Below are 19,218 nucleotides of genomic sequence, written 5' to 3'. Positions count from 1 at the left end.
GGGGGGAAATGCAAAGTAACAAGCAAGAGAGACAGGTAGACAGATCAAGGCTGTTCAGAAGTCAAGTGGTGGATAACGTGGCGTGGGGAAGGGCAGAGGGACAAATCAGGCAGCGAGCGCCAAGCGCCCCATGTGCCATATGGTGGGGTGTGAATCCAAGAGCTGCTTTCTCCTGCTGCAGAAGTCATTAGGGGCCGCCCGGCTCCTGCAGCCATGCCCAGGTACCCGTCAGCCTCCTGCACACGTGCTGCTCGGCTGAGGCAACCGCACCACAGCCTTTACATATCAGCTAAATTTGAATTGATGATAGGTACAGTGTTTGTAATCCTACATCAAGCAGCGCTTGTGTCTGGCATTTATTTGTGCTATTGCTTTGGCAGCTTCTTCCAGGGACTTCTCTCATCTGACATGTCAGGTCTACAATCAAAGAGGAATAGTGAATTCACTTTTACAGTTAGGCAAGCTGAATGCTATTACCCATGTATTTGTCACCAACCTGCAGATCCCAGCCTCTAATCTGCCATCTGGATGGATGCTACAAAGTTAAGAGCCAGGGACATGCATTTCTCAGTAACTACCTGCTGTCAGCTATTATTTTAAGGATCCTGTGATTTTCTTTTATTTTGACTAGAAAAACAAGGCAGCTGCAGTAATAAAAAGGCATATCAACTAGTCACTTTCTGGCAGATTTGTCACTGGTGTGGATACAGTAGTGGTATTTTTTGTTAGCAAATGTATACAGTGGAATATAATATTGTAAATCTGTAGTGCGTTCTCCACAAAGAAAAAAAAATCCTTTTTAGAACCTTGTATACCAGTCAACAAAATAAAAAATGAAAACATATTTGTTTTCACCTTATTGAACACATGTATTATATTTTTCTTTTACAGTATTGTCCATTGTGTGCAACATACTTTGTAAACACTGTGATTGCTTTTAAAAATTGCTACTGTCCTCCAATTTTAGTGCAGATCCTACAGCTGCATATTCAGTTACTGTCCAAGTCCTGCGTTGTAAATATTTGCTGAGAAGAATGAGGGGTGTTATGTTTGGAGAATCTGCAGAATAAGATTAACTTTTCAATTAACGATTGAACAATTAACAATTTTCAAATTAATTTATTATAATAATGCTTTGAAAAAACAGGCAAGAAATGCAATGATGGAAAACTATACTGGACCAAATTAATCCCTCGTGTGACTCTATTTCAGTCAATGTAGTTATATCAGGATAAAATGATAATTAATTGTTATTAACATGAGTATGAAGCAACTGATGAGGATGGTGTAAGAGTGCAAGAAAAATGTACATTCAGTTCAGCTTTTGTGACTGTACACAAGAAAAATTTGTTCTACTTCCAAACTGCTGCAGAAGATAAAGCAATTGTTTTTCTTTTGTATTGTCTTTTTTAAAAGTTCTTTGATAAAGATGCTGCCTGTAGTTCTGTCTACGGTTAGATTAAATAGTAAAACAATTTTTGTGTGATGTCTTTAGGACACAGACGAGTTCCAGGGGCCCAGGAATTGGGTTTCCATGCTCTAAAGACATCACACGTGAAAGTACCAGCAGACTCACACACTGATAGCCCATTTAAGCCGTGTTCTTACCTCTTGTGATTTTCCCTAAAACACATTTTCATTTGGTGAATGCTAAGTCCCAGAGACTCCTGGCAAGGGGAAGGAGAGGATGTGGGAATGGGTCTCTCAGGGACCCTCATTCCTGGTCAGCATGTCTCCATGGAACTGGTGGTGGGTTCAGAACCTGCCTCTGTGTTGGTTAAGGTAAATTTTTGCTTCTTGCTTCTCTTTTTTATCTGAAGAGATGTATTTTGATGAACTCAGGTGGAGGATCTGCTTTTTCGCTTATGGTTGATGAGTTCTCACTAATGATCAGAGCGCACCACATACTTCGGGATTTGATTTCGGTAAGCGCTCATGATTTAGATGGTTACTCAAAATATTCAGATCTCATCAGTCTCCATGAAGGTTATGAGAGCTACAAAAAAGGGGAAAAGTTGTTAATTGTTGGCGAGCAATCAGGATGTAAAACATTTAAGGAATTAAATTTTAGCAGTAATTTCAGATGATTCAGAGCCATCCAGTTTAGATCTCAGACAGCATATGGCATTATCTGATGGCTGTTGATCTTGTCTGCTTTGTCTTCTTCCATTTCACTTGCTTTGTCTAGTTTTAAATCAGACAGCAAGCTCTCAAGATCTGGTACCATATCCTGTAAAATTGTATGTAACTTCTTGCATTTTTTATGTAAATCAGAACAACCAAGTGCTGTCACCAAGTATACAAAAATATAGATATATATTTTAATTTATATAATTTATACATTTATATATATATATAACGTTTATATATAATATTATATATATATATACACACTCGGGAAGAATTGATGTCTTTTTTTTAAGTCTAAAAGAGGCATATTGAAAGACTTATGAGATTCCTTGCACTTACATTTTCATGCCATAATCAATAAAAATAATCTGAAACTATTAAATGCAAGTTCTTCTGTGAAAAGGAACTATAAAAGTAGCACCGTGATGCTCCATGCTCCTGGATGGCAGACCAAATCTTCTCTGTTCACAAATAAATGTTTTTTATTTCTAAACATCAGCCCTGCAAATGCAAAGCCCAGAGCTGAACCCAGTGCTGGTGGCTTGTGCAGCACGTGCCACCGGCAGCAGCGGGTGAAGGGCCAGCCCCGGCCAACCTCCACCCTAACAACACATCTCAGGCGTGTTTAACAAGCAAACATCAAAGCAAAACATATAATCAGGCTATCCCCTCATCTTCATCACACATCTCGCCCATCCCTGAAGCCACTTCAGAGGCAGCTAAAATTTACATAGAGAAAACACACTTTGGTGACAATAAAAGGAAAATCCCCTTTTCTCTCTCTTGCTTATACAAGTCACAAGTGACTCTCCAACTATATTTCAGCAACTAAATGAAAAATAAGGTTTAAACTGAATTCTGATAGCAATAGGATTACAGCTGAAACACCAAGAGAACTATGTAAACATTCCTGGTAGTGTCTGTAAATCCAAGTGCTCTATAAGTCAATCTTCACTCAAATGTGCTCAGTTCAGTTTCAGTTAATATGAACTCAACCTTGAAGTCTTGTCAGACATATAGACCTGAGTGTACTGGATTTGCAGATGTGTAACCAAAGCCAAATGTTGGTCCCCCTGACACTCAGAGTATCCAAAGTGTGTGAGCATACAATCGCCAACAGAGCCGGTCAGAGAGCTTCAAAAGGTGCCTGTGACAGAAAGTGGCTTTCCTACAAAAGAGATTTTTCCCCCTTGCGCAAAGAGTGTACACTGAAAAAAAATGCCTCTGCTTATTTTGAAATTTCTTGGAGAAGCATACATTTTTCTTGATTCATAACATTTTGCATTTTTCAGAAAACTTTGCAATCAAAATCTCTAAAACAAGCACATATTTTTATCAAAAAGTTAATAGGTCTATATTTTAATACTCTTTTCTGCTACCTAGGGAGCAGACCTGCTTGACCTCTTACTCCAAGTAGGAAATACGTTGAGCATCAGGGAGGGAGCTCATATGCTCACGTTTGAGTACACAGTTTTGGTAAAAGATTGCAGTCAGCAAAGTTCTTGCTGGGTCATTTCCCCTTACAGAATATTTAGGTGTAAATGTGAGGGCGCATCAGGTTGCAGGAGAAGGTTGCTGCCAGTCCGTGCACCCTGAGAAAAGCCAGCTGTGGGGAGCAGCGGTGAGCTCGGGTCTCCGAAACTGGCCGGTGGTTTACAGCCCTGAACAAGGCGCAGCATTGGTGCCACCACTGGGCTTCCAAGACTGCAGCATTTCCTCTCAGAAGAAAAGAGCAATATGCATGCTTTATTTATTCTTTTCTGAGCTGTCAAAAGATCACTCCTTTAGAGGGGGCGTAAGGGTTCATATCCTTGAATAGAAAGTTAATCTTCAAAATGAAGGGAAATCTAGGATTAGTTAGTACGAAATTCTGCTAATAGATTAAAAGAGCCTCTCACAACCTTTTAAGGTTATTTATTAGTAATTTATTAATACTGGTAGAACAAAAACGACTGTTTTCAGAATTCATTTTTCAGGCTGCAGACTTATACCAGATGACACTCGGGCTCCGGCTCTTTGGGAATACACATCAAACTCTGGTTCATAATTTATGTAATGACATATACTTGGACACTGATTAGCTACCTTATCAGCCCTGTAATAAAGGAAGCATAACCCCTAGTTTATCATTCATTTATCTGAAGTCATTTTGAATAATATCACAAGATTGTAATGTAATCATTATGCTGTACGGCATGTGTGGGCCAGTACACTACACTGTCAGTGTCAGAGGACTGTCATAGTTCATACTACTTAATTTGCTCACTTCGTACACATTTATGAAATTGGAGTCAACAGTCTGGTGTAGCAGTAATATTCCGGGCAAGAGACTTACTCAAATTGTTAATAGGGTGTTCAACAGGAGTGTGAAGAAGGACAAGATGAGACGGAAACAGATTTCGTGACCAAATTGCAAGGAAATGCGGCCAGGTGGCCAGCAAGCAAATTGAATTTGCTCTGACATCTGCTGTGAAAAGTACCCCTCGACTTTGTGGACACTCCCTCTGGATGTGAGAACGAAGTTTCCCATTAGAGAGCTTAAAAACCCTCTGCAAGGCAATGAGGTTTCCTCGCTGTCTCACTGTCAGGCTGGGTGGGTTCCTGAACAAACCGCGGAGCTCACAGTGGGGTGTGCGTGCAGGGCACACCAGTGCCGGGCAGAGGGGGAGAGGGCAGAAAGCAGGGGCGGCAGCCTGAAGCACAGCCTTGCCCTCCCCAGGGCTGCTCACAAGTTTATCACCAGCTTCACACACGTGGTGCTTCTGTTTGGCGTCAGAGTTTTTGGAATGGTACCGGTTCAGGGTTTCAGCTCTCACTTTGGGAAGAGGGGGCTAGTCCTCGTGGGCTGGGAGAGCTTTGGAGCTTTGGGAATGTGACCTGGTAGTGTCCAGAGGAACTGGGGAAAAAAATTTTAAAAAATATATATATTATATGTGTTAGCATGTGTTTATGCTGGTGTCACAGAATCTAGTGCCCACCCTTACACCACTTTCAATATCTGAGGCATACGAGAACTGTAAGACTATAGCATGATACATGTGCCTAGCAAGTCTTACCCAGAACAGATGAAGAAGTGAAGAGTCTGGAAAACCAGCTGTGTCTAGAGGATGGACCAACGCTACATAAGCAAAAGTGCTAGAAATCTGATAGCTTAAAATCTGATCACTAGAAATCTGAAGTCGCTTAAAAGTGGAGCTTCCAAAAAGAGAATCGTCACGTCCTCTCCACAGTCAATGATATGGCACTAGGCACAGAGTCCGCAGCAGAGTATCTGGAGTGTGAGGGCAGAATTGAACCTCCTGGTGGACAGTTCAGCGAAGGATCCTTGGTGCTGCTGGCTGCCTGGCCCTGCAAGGCTCTCTCCCACCCCTGTGACATCCCAGCCTTAATTTCATGGACCTGGCCTGATCGCTGTTCTGTGGCAGGGCGCGAAGTGACAACGTAAGGGATGAGCAGAACAAGCACCAGGTTAGCACCCAAGAATGACAAAGCTGGCGTTGGAAGATTTGGGGGATTTCTGCCCCAGCTGCAGACCCGCAACTCTGACAGATGAGTGGGGCTGATGGATGGAAAAGTCAGTGACAAGTGGCACTGAGATAATGATCACTGGGCAGCAGGAGCCATTAGGGTGTCATGGAAAAACCCCAAGATTAATGAACAGAGCATGTTGGATAAGTAATGAAAAAAAGGGAAGGAGCAGAAAGAATAGCATAATGTTTATTTTAAGATAGTTAATCAAAAGAAGAGAATAATTAAAGCTGCAGTTATTTCCTGACATCAGTTTAATGAAATCATAAGGGCAAAGAATAAAGGAAAGCCAAGCCGTGCTGAGCTCCGCTCTGCCAGCGGCAGCAGAAGTGCCCGGCCAGCCCCACCGGGCATGCGTGGGGGACATGAGATGGCTCCTCCTTCTGCGACTGCCAGCACACTTCTATGCTTTAAAGTGCGCAGTTCATCCACCAAATATAAATAATTGCTTCACAAAGAAAGATTAAATGTTTACTGTAAAAACAATTACATTCGTTTCTAGTATTTTTTAATGTACGCCAGTAAAAGCAAATGACTTAATCATTAATCTTCCATCCAACGACTATTCACAAGAAATCTAATTCTATTTAAAATTTTATTTCTATCAGAATAAAAACATATTCCACAACATCACGTTTCTCCACAAATTTCTTGGAAAACAGAAACTCTTCAATAAATTTTGGCACTTGAGTTCAAGGCTGATGCAAAAAGAAGTGATGCTCAGCACAGAAAGCAGCGATTTATCTTTGGGTAGTGGATAGGGGCTGGGGCCAGAGGGGAGCAGTGGGGGACTGGGGCCTGGCAAGGTGCTACTACGCTCTAATTCCTGCAGTTATCACACCATGAGCATTCTCTTCATGAGTATGAGATGCATGATGAAGATCAGATCATATTAAATGACCTTGATTACATCAAACACGGTCTGAAGCAGATGTGGTAAAAAATACAAGGAGTGCGTGATGCCCTGAACAGCTGGAATGGCTGAGCCAGGTAACTGCATGCAACATGGGGATAAACCTGAAACAGGGATCATCAGCTGAGAAACACATGGTACGTAAAGCAAGCCAGGCCACATCTGAAAGGCTGAAAATTTAGATGTGAATAAAATTTATGAAATTCTGCTCAGTAAAAAAAAAAAAATAATAATAATAATCAAATAATTAAATAAATAGATAAGTCTTAGTATTGCAAGAAGCAATTCATACTTAAAATGGATTTTATTACATCCTGAAAATAACTAATGTGTCAAATAAAAATGAGCAAAAGACAAAGGCAGCAATATGTGCAAAGCTGTCATAAACTCATTCAAAATACTGCAAGAAACCACATCACTACAACTAACAAATGAAATACGTCTAAACTATAATGCAAACAAGAGGGATTTGCAAATTTCAAAGCAGAAAGGAAAGCCAAAATTCGGATAAAAATGCTCCTTTCTGATTTCTGCAATGGTTTACACAGATGTAAAGTTTTTCTTCCCAAGATAAAAAAAGTCACTGAAAATTCTTGCTATAGAAATTAGTTAACAATATCTGGTGCCACTGTTGTGCTTCTGGTGTCACAGCTACTTCACTTAAAACACTAAACAAAGTGAGGTTTTTCACAACCTGCTACCAAACCAAGTCCTTAACGGGAGAAGAGTTTAGCTTCCCTTCAGAGGGCATTTATTCACTCAAAATAGAAAAACAGAGCAGAAAAACATGGTCTGGATGGTTAAAAAGTCTAAAGTCCTGTTCAAACACAGCTAAATAGATTAGAAAATTTGTTGAATATTTCTGTATCAGATATTTTCATTATATTGCTCTTGAAGCACTTAAATAATGATGTGGGTTTTTTTTCAGATACTTGTAAAAAGTAATTTTTCAAGCACTTATACACGACCATATTCTCTTTATTGCAAAGTAAATAATTTAATATATGGTATAAATGTAGAAAGATGCTGAATCTATATAACATGCTATTTAGGCAAGGAAAAGAAATTAGACCCCGTAGTTTCAACATTTTTTTCCCAAAGAGCATTGAAAATGTCGTCATTACTTTCTTCCTGCGAGATATACGTGCTGCAAAGTGCATCTGCCTTCAGGTTGAACCTGCACCACCTTTGCCTATAACGTGCAGATAAAGTTGGAATGATCTGATGTAATTTCAGGTGCTAATTTAAGTAGCTCATCTCACACTGAGATAGCTAGCGAATGATGCTGTTACCTAGCCTTAGATGAGAGCTCGTTGAAGAAGTTCCTGTTGGCATCCACACACCCAGCCCGCCTGGGCCAGCACGAGGAAGGGCTCCTTCGACTGTAGTCCCTCACTAGGCTCTCATCGCCTTCCTTCTCCCACGTGTATTCTACCATCTTTCACATTTAATACTGAATTTAAATTTATAATTTCAATGGGGCTGAGCACCTGAGTTTTCAAACAGAATATAAAACAGATGTGAAATAATAATGACACAGCATTCTTCCATGGGACTGAAGACACGCCCCTGGCACCCATTACTCTAATTTTACTCCCTTCTGAGGTCATCCTTTAATTTCAGAGTACTCTCTCCTTTCTGAAGAGTTTCTGACAAACAGGGGAAAAAATAAAACAAACAAATAAATAAATAAAAAGCTAAGGTTCTCCAGGCTCCATTCATGGGCATATGGCACTCAGAGGGAAGGGAGGCAGGCACCTGCTTCCCCAGCACAGCAGTGTAAAAGGTATTGCAAAACTGGTTTGCAAAGAGTAGGAGGGTGGAAACGGCAAGTGATAGAAGCAGACTTTGGTTGCAATTAGTCTTTACATGGACGCTGTTGAGTCCTGGAGATTTTAGCTATCATAAAGTCAAATCTTCTGTTATGAGGTGTTCTGGCTGTACAGCGTTTTGCTAAGAGTTACACTCCTCAGGTTCTGCTAATTACAAAATACACCAAATATTCCAAAACTTTCATTCAACTCCCCAGCACCAATAAAGCTGTACTTCTGCAATAGCAGCCTCCACCCTGTTTTCGCTTACCTTTCTTATCTGCAGCCTCGCCAGTGTCCCCCTTCTGCCCGCATCACTTTCATGGGCACCACCACACAGCCCAGCACTGAGCACAAGACCATGTCTCGCCCTGTACCGATTCGGAGAAGCTGCTCAAGCACACCAGCAGCCATGGTACCACCTGGGACTGCTGTTTTTCTTCCCCCGTGCTCCCCACGCCAGCTCTTTATTCTGTTCTTGAGTGCCCAGCTTCAATGCTGTCTCAGGAAAGTGTCCCAAGAGCAGACCTGACACAACGCCAAGGCTGGCACTTGAAGCATGGAAACAACATTTCCCCTAGATCTGAAGAAATTGCACAGGTCAGAATTAGTCCCTCTACTCCAGCTGACCTTAGAAAAAGCATCGCCTGGCCCCAACCTACACCAATCTGTGCATCGCAGGGATGGCTCATCCAGACAGTCCCCTGACAGTGTATTTGGCTGATAAACCTATTTTTCATGATGAGAACTGCTTCCATTAAAATTTTTATGTTCATATAAATTGCAATCTTCATGAGATTCTGATACTAAGTAATTTTGGGGCACCAGATACGTCCATCTCTCCTACTAGCGTTATTTTTCAGTAGCTGTTCAACAGTTTTTAAAAAATAGCCTTCCTCTGTTGACTTTCCTTCACAATTGTTTGTTTGCCCTCAGTGATGTCCATCAAGCTCCTTGCAGGGAGCTTGGTGTGCTCCTCCTGAACGTGGTGAAAATCCAAATATGTTTTGGAAGCAGACAAGGTGGCACTGCAGTAAAACTAGTAACTAGTCAGGTTTGAACAAGAACGAGTTATTTATTTATTATTATATTATTTATTATTCATTATTATTATTATTATTATTATTTATTATTAGTTTTTTAACACATGATGCAGTGTGGTTGCAGACCCATGAAGGAGCCTATGTATGATGGCACTTTCTTAGCTAAGTGGACACTTCACTGGTAACGCTCATTGAAACTGAAAACTTTTCCTGCCACCAAAACCAGAAGAGGATCACAGGTATTCTGCAGCCTGACTTGCAGATGATATTATTCCATCTGCACCAGCACAATGCGGAAAACGCTTACATTGTGCTACATCTATCACATAATTAATCCCAATATTACTACATGAAATCTCATGTGTGATAATATTTTCCAGAAATGTTATGTTACAATAAGGTCAAATATCATATAATTTTTCTGCTGGATCCTCCTCCACGCCGTGTTTACCCTACAATATGAGGTTCCAGGAGGTGAGAGGCACACCAGGGCTCGGCAGCTGCTCACACAGCCACAGCCACGCAGCCGCAGCCACACGTGCTCTGCTGGGCTCGTGGTTCTCTGACATGCACGAGAAGGGGGCTCTAGGCATGCAGCAGCTATACATTTATGTATTATGGCCACAAAACAGCCTTTGTCTCTATTATGGTGTGCTTTAGTAAGAGAGCTGCCCTAAGAGCAGGAGTATGTCATTGTGCATTTCTGCATTTCACTCATCTCTTATCTTCTGATCATTGCGTCTTGGTAATGCTGAGCTTTGCCATCACTTTAGGCTGGGATCTGCATTTCAAAGGGGCTCAGCACTGGAATTTCAGAGGAGGAAAATATGCTTAAGAGATATCACTATCTGCTTCTTATTTTTAATTCACTAGTAAGAACTAATTCACCATGCTGCGTAATACTTGGATTTAATTCCTGTTCAAAAAAAAAACCACCTGTTTCATGACGGTCTTCTCCAAGTAAAAGCCAAAGCCAGCTTGGGATGACAATGAACCTTATCGGAATTACTCAATATCCTGCTCTCACCAGCTTGTTCTCCCTGTGAGAACAGAGGCATGGAGTAATTCCTTTCACTGAGAACCTCCCCATGATGGGCTTAATCAGCTGTTCCCATTCATTCATCTCTTAAAGCAATAAATAAAACATACTGAACCAGAACTATCCCTTAATTTTCCTGATGATACACCCCCATGACCTCACCCATGGATTTATATATTATTAATTTTACCAGGACCTGCCATATTATTTGTGAGCATCACAAGGAGATCCACAGGAGAGCTAAGGCCCGCAGCAGGTTGGGCAGCAATTTCTGCCCCATCTCAGCCAGGAGATCACAGCACAACGCGTGAGCAGGACCAGAGCTGGCAGTGATGGCAGGTGCTGTGGGCTCCCGCATCGTCTGCCAGAGCAGCATCCTCTGCTCAGGCTACCTCGTTGCATGGACGGGTCCAAACCTACTGAAAACACCAGGAGCACACTGAATTTTGCATGGCCTCTTGCCCAGGTGCTGCACATCAGGACCTGAAATGAAACACTACCTACTTATGTGCAAAGATGAAAATAGTGTCGAACCGTGAACAAACGGTCCTTTCATTTCGTTACTGGTTAGTCCTTATTGAACACACACAGCTCTGCTAACTCTGGCTTTGTTTCTTTTCGTTTTGTTCAGTTTTACTTCTTTCATGACTTCAAGTGCCTTTGACTAATTTTCACTTTGCTTACCTCAATCATCTACTGATAAAGTCCAAACCGAGACGCTGGGTCCTTCAAAAGAACCTGTGGGTTTTATTCTTTAAAAAGTGCTACTGCCCATATTTACTCTGAACCATCTGTTACACATCTAATTAAAATATATTTGTAATGAGCTTATTAGTGCACGGAATATGTCCTGAACAGGATGTCAGTCAAGAACCAATTGCTTCAGTAGAAAAGATACCTTAAACTCCTATTAGTTTAACAAAACCCTGCATTGGTATTTTCATCCTGCATAAAAGTGAACTGAGAGAGGGCAGGCATTCGCATACATTTTGTAATAATTTCCTCTTCAAATATGTTGCTGTTCCTTTCTAATATAGAGTCAGATGGCCTCTTATAATTGCAGTATCAAATCTTTGCCTCAGTTTTCAACTGCAGGTGATTTCAAATGATTAAAGATGCACAACAGGGAATAAACAAAAATGCTTACATGCAATTATTTTTAATTAGTATTTGGCTATAAAGTGTGTGCCTTCATAAAAAAGTCTGTTATTCACATAAACATCTGTTACCATACACACAAGGAAACACACTGTAAGTCTGTCATCACATCACCAAAACAGAAAATACTAAGGAAGGCTGGACAGGAAAGTCAACACTTTGAGTTTTTAAACAAAAGATACAAGCATAACTGCCAAAACAGACACTGCACCACACCTTTCAATTAGCGTAGCTCACAATCAAAGGAAGAGCTGTTACCAATGGAATTATACTTGAAAATGTTAAAATAGATGGAATTATTCTTTGAAAACAATGGAATCTGTAAGCACAAGACGATTTCAAACTCTTTACTAATTTTGCACCAGCAAACATAATCAAAACGCTTCCTGTTTGCACAGTATCTCTGGGTACTCTTCTGACAACTTTTTTAAATCTTATTTTTGTTCATTATTTAAGCACTCTCAAAAAAAAAAAACCCTCTGCTGTGGTGTTAGCACATAAATCAACCTGCAACAGTCAGTCCTGGCCTCATTTTACAGCAACCTACTCAGGGACGTTGACATATTTTAAGTAAGCATGCAGCAAACTGCAAAGTAAGGGAGAGATACAGAGTGATATAAATTAATACTACAATAATTGATAGGTGGAGATAAGGTTGCTCGGCGGAATACTGAGAATAAAATGAAGAGGAGGTGTGAGAGCACCTTGCACATGAATTACTGAGTCTGGGAATTGCCGAGCTCTGCTGCGAGGGAGCTCGTGGAAATGCCTTGCTGCCATAGCATCCCCAGCCACCAAACTTGACACAGGACTTCCACAAACAGAGAAATCATGGCATTAACCCCACGACTAAAGAGCTGAAGTAACATAGCATAATATGCATGAAAATACAAGCAATTGTTTAATTAACAAGCACAGGTGACGGTATCCACCCATCGTGCCTCAGCATTATCTACATTCGGATCTGAGGTGGAAAAAAATGCCTGCACCTCAGTTGTGGCTCTGCCGGGACCAATAACTAATCATTACAGCAAAGCCAACCTGGGGGTGCTGATCATCAGACGCATGGATGGAGGCACCACATGTAATCCTGACCCAGCACCTTGACCCATTAATTGCGCGCACAAATCTTTCTGCATATCCTGAGAGAGCTCATGTCTCTTAAAATCCTTCCTTCATGAGCTGTTAATGAGTGTCCTCTGGGTCCGGCTTCCTATTCTGACCAGTACGTCTTGGCCCAGAGAGAAGTCAAAAGTACCCTCAGAGTTTGTAATGGCAAAGATGACCCTCTGCTACAAAGCAGATCAGAATCTCTTCCAACTCCCTTTGATTTACAAGCCTTCTCCTGCATATCAGCATTTCATATATCTTCCAAAGTGTCAGAAATATGAAAGTCATACATTATATGCAAAGAATGGCCCAGTTCATTACTATCATTTTATTTATTTAACAAATACGGTATTTAATCAGAAGAAACTGACAGCCACAATTGTTTATTGCAATCATACAACACAACAATAAATAAACATTGCACATTAAGTAGTAGGTGGAAGGATAACTGGAAACATCCCATATAAAAAATTCTTCCTAAGAATTCCTCACTAACAGACAGTATTTGTAAATCTATTGACAAAGAGCTCAAAAAAGATGCGGCAGTAAATAAAAAACGTGAGACCAGACAAGGTAGATTTTGTATTCAGACAAGGAAATTAATTTGGGGGTTGACTCCAGGAGTGAACTACGCTACTTCCCGTCGGCTTTCTGCTAATGCACTGACAGGTTAGACAGCCACTCGTAAATAACACGAGCCACATGAAAGACTAATCTGCTTTTTAGCGATAACCAGTTTAACCAGCATAAAGGCAAACCACCGCTCCCAGCTCACAGAGGTGACGTGGGGTGGGGGGCACTGACACCAGCCCTCACCAGCCCCCGCGGTAGCAGGGTGCGCTCCCCAGAGGAGCTGCAATGTGCCATGGCCTGCAGCCCGCCAGCTCTTCTCTCCTCCCTTCTCAGTCCTTAAACGATGTTCTGCTCCCAGCTTTGTGTGCCCTGACCTAATTGCAAAAACATAAAGAAAATGCACTTCCATTTTAAAATCTTCACTTTTCAAGTTTCCCCTCCCCTGCTTTCTGCAAGCACCGGGCAAGCTGGTGGAGCTTTAAGGCCCCTCTGCTTTCCTAACTTCAGTGCAAGTTTCACAGGAGTTTGTGGCGCAGGAGTGGATCTCAGTAACTGTGACAGGTGGCTGGGCCTGACAGAAGAAATAACCATTGTCCTCCTGAAACCTGCTGCAGTGCCATAGCTGGAGATGTTACCCCTTCACCGTATAGGACTCCCCAGGTTGAGAATAAAGCCAGCACTTTTCTTTATTTCTCTCCTTGTTTGCTCTTCCCTCTCGTTTAAAAGCAACTATCATCCAACTTTGAACGCTAATGTTGAGGGAAGAAGTGTTAATTCCTTTGCTACAAAAGTTGAAATAACTCACAGTATGGAGTGGTAGTAAATGTGTCCTGATGCATATTTAATCTATGAGGCCACAGGCTTTACACTGAAATCACTTAAGGTGTGAACAAACACATCTCTAAGTTTGAAGTAACCAATAGATAAGGAGAAAAAAGTCAGATCGAACTACACGGGGTAAAAGGGGCAAAGAGAACTCTTCTGGAAGACTTGTCCCTGTGTGAGAACACTAATGGCCACCAAAAGCAAAATGCTAAGGCTCTGTAATCTCTTTATGAAGCTTAATTATGAAGGGATCTTTTTATTCATCCAGCATTTTTTTTATTTTTTTTTATTTTTTTACAAAATTATTCAAGCAGTGTATCCAAGGAAATTAAACCTATAGACGCTTTACATTCAGTAGGAATTCAGTGTCTTTTGTGAATGAGATGCTTCCAAAGCATTTATTAGTACTAATAATGCAAGTTTTTAATGCAAGTTTGGCACATAAACCAAGCAGCGTGTACCAATTGTGCCTGCAAACATGTGAGTTTACTGTGAGGACCTGGAGCAAGTATCACAGCTTTGAAGGAGGAATCTTAGTTCTTCACTTTATAAGTTAATACATCTCCAGAAGCCTATTATTCCTCCTACACACAACTTGAAAACAGGATGTATTTGAGACTTGCCCATTGAGGGAAGCTTGAAATAATGCTACAACACTTGGTGTCCAGTATTGTGCCAAGAAATCCAGCGTATCTTTCTGAAAGTTAACTCAGAACCAGCTGATTCCCTGAGACTCTCAAATGCCATTTCAACAACAGGCATTATCTAATTTCCATGACCATAGAGAAAAATGACAATCCCAAAGCAGGCTTACACCCCAGAAGGTATACACAAAGAATTCAAATTTTGTGTGTTCATGAGTTTGTTTGTTTGTTTGTTTGTTGTTGTTGTTGTTTTAAATCTCAGGTTTACAAAACCAGCTTGATGTCTCTCAGGGCAACCCCTGCAGCCAGGATTTGATTTGGATGGACACAGGATTGTGCCTGAGAAACACACTTCTAAAATACAGCAGGGAAAAACCAAGTGCCTTTATCAACCACTTTGTTAATTATATGCATCACTTGGCTTTATTTTAAACTTTATCCAAAGCTTTGCATTGGGCTCTCCCAGGTGCTAGCTAACGTGGGCACTCACAAGCAGCACACACACTAGGGAAAGAATAATAAAAGCGCAACTTTTACTTGCTATGGAAATACTATGGGAATACAATTGATTTCTGGAGGAATGATGAGGAAATGCAGAACTTATGCTCCTGAAAGAATAAGGAATACTGACATGGGGAGTGCAGGGCACTGTCAGTGTGTCAGAGATCTCGTACATGGCAGCTGTTTTCCTTTTTTTCTGTTATTTTAACCAGTCAGAACAACGACTGTGCTGGTCACAGAGCTCTGATTCATTTGAACAGTGCAGGTTTTGCATTTTTCTTAGAACTCAGGGAATCTGAAAGAATGACACTTTCTGTTCCCATTTTTCTGACTACCTGCCTTAACATTTCCCAGAATTAGGCAGGCGCTCTGCTACGACTCGTGGCTAGCAGGGGACAGAGGATTTCTTCCTTTTCCAGCACGGGCTGTCACATCAGAACCTCTAAGAACAGTTTTATTTAAATGTTTCAGCAAGACGACTTGCTGCCGAGCCTATTTTTTTCCTGCAGCTTCTATCTCAGCGTCCCTGGTTTCCTGTTTCCTTCTGCTGGCTCTGCTCCACGCGGAGATGACACATCCCTGCTGCACTAACGCCACGGAGCCCAAAAATCATTCCCTGCCCATTCGGATGCACCTTGTTGTGGTTCTTGCAATATGAAATGGTGACATCGATCATAATTTATGAACTCATTTTTTATGTATTCATGCTGTTTTTCTGCTAATTTCTGATTAGCAAGAGTAGCCGGCCAAGATGCTCTCCTTTGCACAAGCTGGACCGTTTGCAGGGGTAGGGACTGGTCCTCACAGTTTTCTTTGAAGAGTTCATGCTAAATTACAAGGAAAACCACTAAATTACCACTGTGCTGAGAATAATAAATCATTAACAGCCAAAATCTCTGCTCCGTTCTGGCAAACAGAAATATTTATATGGATGCCTAAGTAGTACAGGAACCATCTGCACCCCAGGGGGGCATGTTTGCTCTGTCTCAGACAGAACGGGGTTTGGAAATGTTTGGTAATTTCCTTACTCTGCTGCTACATACTACGCTCACATACATCTGCCATAGGCATAGTAAGATAAGTGTTTACATTTCTACTCATGCTTTTTTTTTTTTTTTTGGCTATTTTTAATCCCTTTCTGTATCATTTTCAATGCAAACCACAGTAATATATGTATTTTTTTCTTTTTTTTTTCTTTCTTTCTTTCTTTCTTTCTTTCTTTCTTTCTTTCTTTCTTTTCTTTTTGAGGTTTAAAGGTTCATCGTTATCAGGTTTTACATAACCCTATTATAGCTGTGAATATTTTCTCTGCAAAGCTGAGAAGAATGTGGTAGAAAGTACTCATGGCTACTGAGGAGCTTCTTCTTATGGAGAAGAGATCCATGAACTTCACCCCTCTATCGTCACAGGCTCGAAATAAATATGCTTTTATCCATCCCCTTTGTGCCTCAACCTTTCAGCACCCTTGCCACTTATCACATTTTTCAAGGTCACCCACTAACACCGTCTCCCCAGTTGCCAAATCGATACAAGCAACATCACACTTCCCATAAAAACAGCTCTGCTTGCACTGAAGCACCATAGAAAGAACACAAAAACCTTACCCTGCAAGAACTCAGTCTCCTTAGTAAGAACCACTGGGCCCAGTTTGTATTCCCTTGAAATTAATGGGTTTGTGCCATTAACTTTGGGTGGGCATCAGAAGGGGCACTCAAGACATCACCCTGCAAACCAGCCACGTATACAGGTTACGTTTAAGCACAATTAGTAAGCCCATGCCTAAAGACCTATGCTCAAGCCATTTGATGACTGGATTTAGCTCCGCTCAGCAAGTGGAAGGCAGATGGAGGCTGGCACAGGAGGCGTGGAGCTCTGCCTGGGCCAGGACAGTGTGATTCAGTTCCCAGAAAAGGGAATTCCTACACGTAATGTAAATTGTTTTCAATGTGTTCACAAAAGCTTTTGTGTGTCAGATTTAACTACCACAGATGAACCCTAGTCCTCCTCAGGCTTCTCAAGCACATGCAGATAGGAGTCCTTCAGGGTTATGTGGCTCCGAGCACCCCCAGCTCTCACCCCACGTCCCCCTCGGGGTGCCACAACTCGGTTATGGCACAGGCCCTGCCCAACGCAGGAAGCACCAGTGTGTAGGAAGGTGACTCTCCTTTCGGGAGAAGGCCATGGACAATTCTGTGTTTGTCTGACACGATCCTCAAATTCACTACTTCCTAGCTGTATGGGGAGATGTCTATACTTGTGAACTGAGAACATTTTATAGGGGGAAGAAATATCTGTCTGTACTATGCTTCAGCTGCGCGCTTGTGCCATGGAGCCGGCGCTGCCCATTCTCTGACCACTGTTCCCTTCCGGAGCTGCAAGTCCCAGAACCAGAAGTCTCCGAAAGTTATTCAGAACTAAATCAAGTGTTGTTTACTTATAATAAACTTCTCCTGAATGTCAGCCTGCCCAAAAGGATTCTTTACTGAAGTCTCATTATTTTGCGTGGTTATGCTGCGCATTGTCATAAGAAGCATTTTGATTGCACCACATTAGTTACTGTCATAACATAACTCCTACAAAGGAAGGAGACAGGAAAAAACACCTACTACCTAGAAACTGGAAACTGGATTCAGGAGCCATGTTTATTCTCAGATCTCGGTTTGGCTCACCACATGGCCTGCGGCAAGCCACTTACCTATTTACGCTTTGCTTTGTGGAGAAGCTAATCCAGTGATGCTTCTGCATCTCTACAAGCACCATTTATGCTACCGGGTGGTGACGGCTGGCAGCCTCTCCTGCAGCCCTGTGGCAGTGCCCACCACTTCTCCCGGCTCTCCTCCATGCCCCATCTCAGCACCATCCCCTGGGAGTGGAGCTGGGCAGCGCGGCCAGGAGCTGCGGTGGTGATGCTGGCAGAGACACCGCAACAGCAGAGGGAAACATCCCAGGAATGCTGCAGCTGGACCACGCGGTCCTCGTCCTTCAAGGGCTGCCACACAGCAGGAGCCCCCCTCGCTCCCACCACACCAGCGTCTCCTCCCCGGCCTGGGAGCAGCTTTCGGCCCAGGGACCGCAGCCGTGCCCGCAGCCCAGCAGCTCCGCATGCCACCCAGCATCAGCGGATGTTTATCTTTTACTGTGCTAATAATTCTAAACTTTGTGAAATACTTCTGGCTAGTTAAACTATTCCCCTGTAAAATTCAGATGCCCCCTTATGGGCAGCAGCTGTTGAAATAACTGCTTTACAATGTGATCCTCTTGTTCGATGATTTTTGCCTTCCAATGCTGCAATTTACATTTTTGCCAAGGCCTCAAACTGGCACTTAAGTATGAGAACAGCTCGGGATCTTGCCTTCGTCTCCAGCCAACTGATATCCTAAGCCTTGCTATGACATTATATAAATATTCAAAAAATGCTTGTGAATACCATAATTTCTCCAGGTCTCAATAATGAGGAATTATCCAAGTAATGGATTATGAATGGAGTAGTAATGTATGGAAACATTACCCACCCAAAATGTATTAGAGCTCCCAAGGACTCCACATGAAACAAAATGTGAGAGCCCCAGCACTAACAAAATAAAGCTGTCTCCTGGGATTCGTATTCCTGCAGGAGACTCCAGAAAGGTGAACATTCACACAGATTCTGTTTATTTCTAAATATTACTAGAAGCTGTAAAGTGCACTTGGAAGATCAGATTATGCAAAAGACCTGCTAACCCAACTGAGTTTTGCAAATTTAAACCGATATCTTGAAGTCTGATATCAATGCATGCTTTCAGACAATCGGTGCATTTTGCAAGGTGCACCTCCCTCCTCACTACCCCATGATCCCAAATCACATTTATATCTTGCCTCTGCAAACTAGATACATTTTAAAAATACGTTAACACGGTTAATCCGGTTATTTCTGAAGGAAAGTGTTTGAACAAAATGAAAGGTG

Source organism: Cygnus atratus, chromosome 7, assembly GCF_013377495.2.
Source record: "Cygnus atratus isolate AKBS03 ecotype Queensland, Australia chromosome 7, CAtr_DNAZoo_HiC_assembly, whole genome shotgun sequence".
Classification (NCBI taxonomy): domain Eukaryota; kingdom Metazoa; phylum Chordata; class Aves; order Anseriformes; family Anatidae; genus Cygnus; species Cygnus atratus.
Note: the sequence above shows the minus strand (reverse complement) of the source record.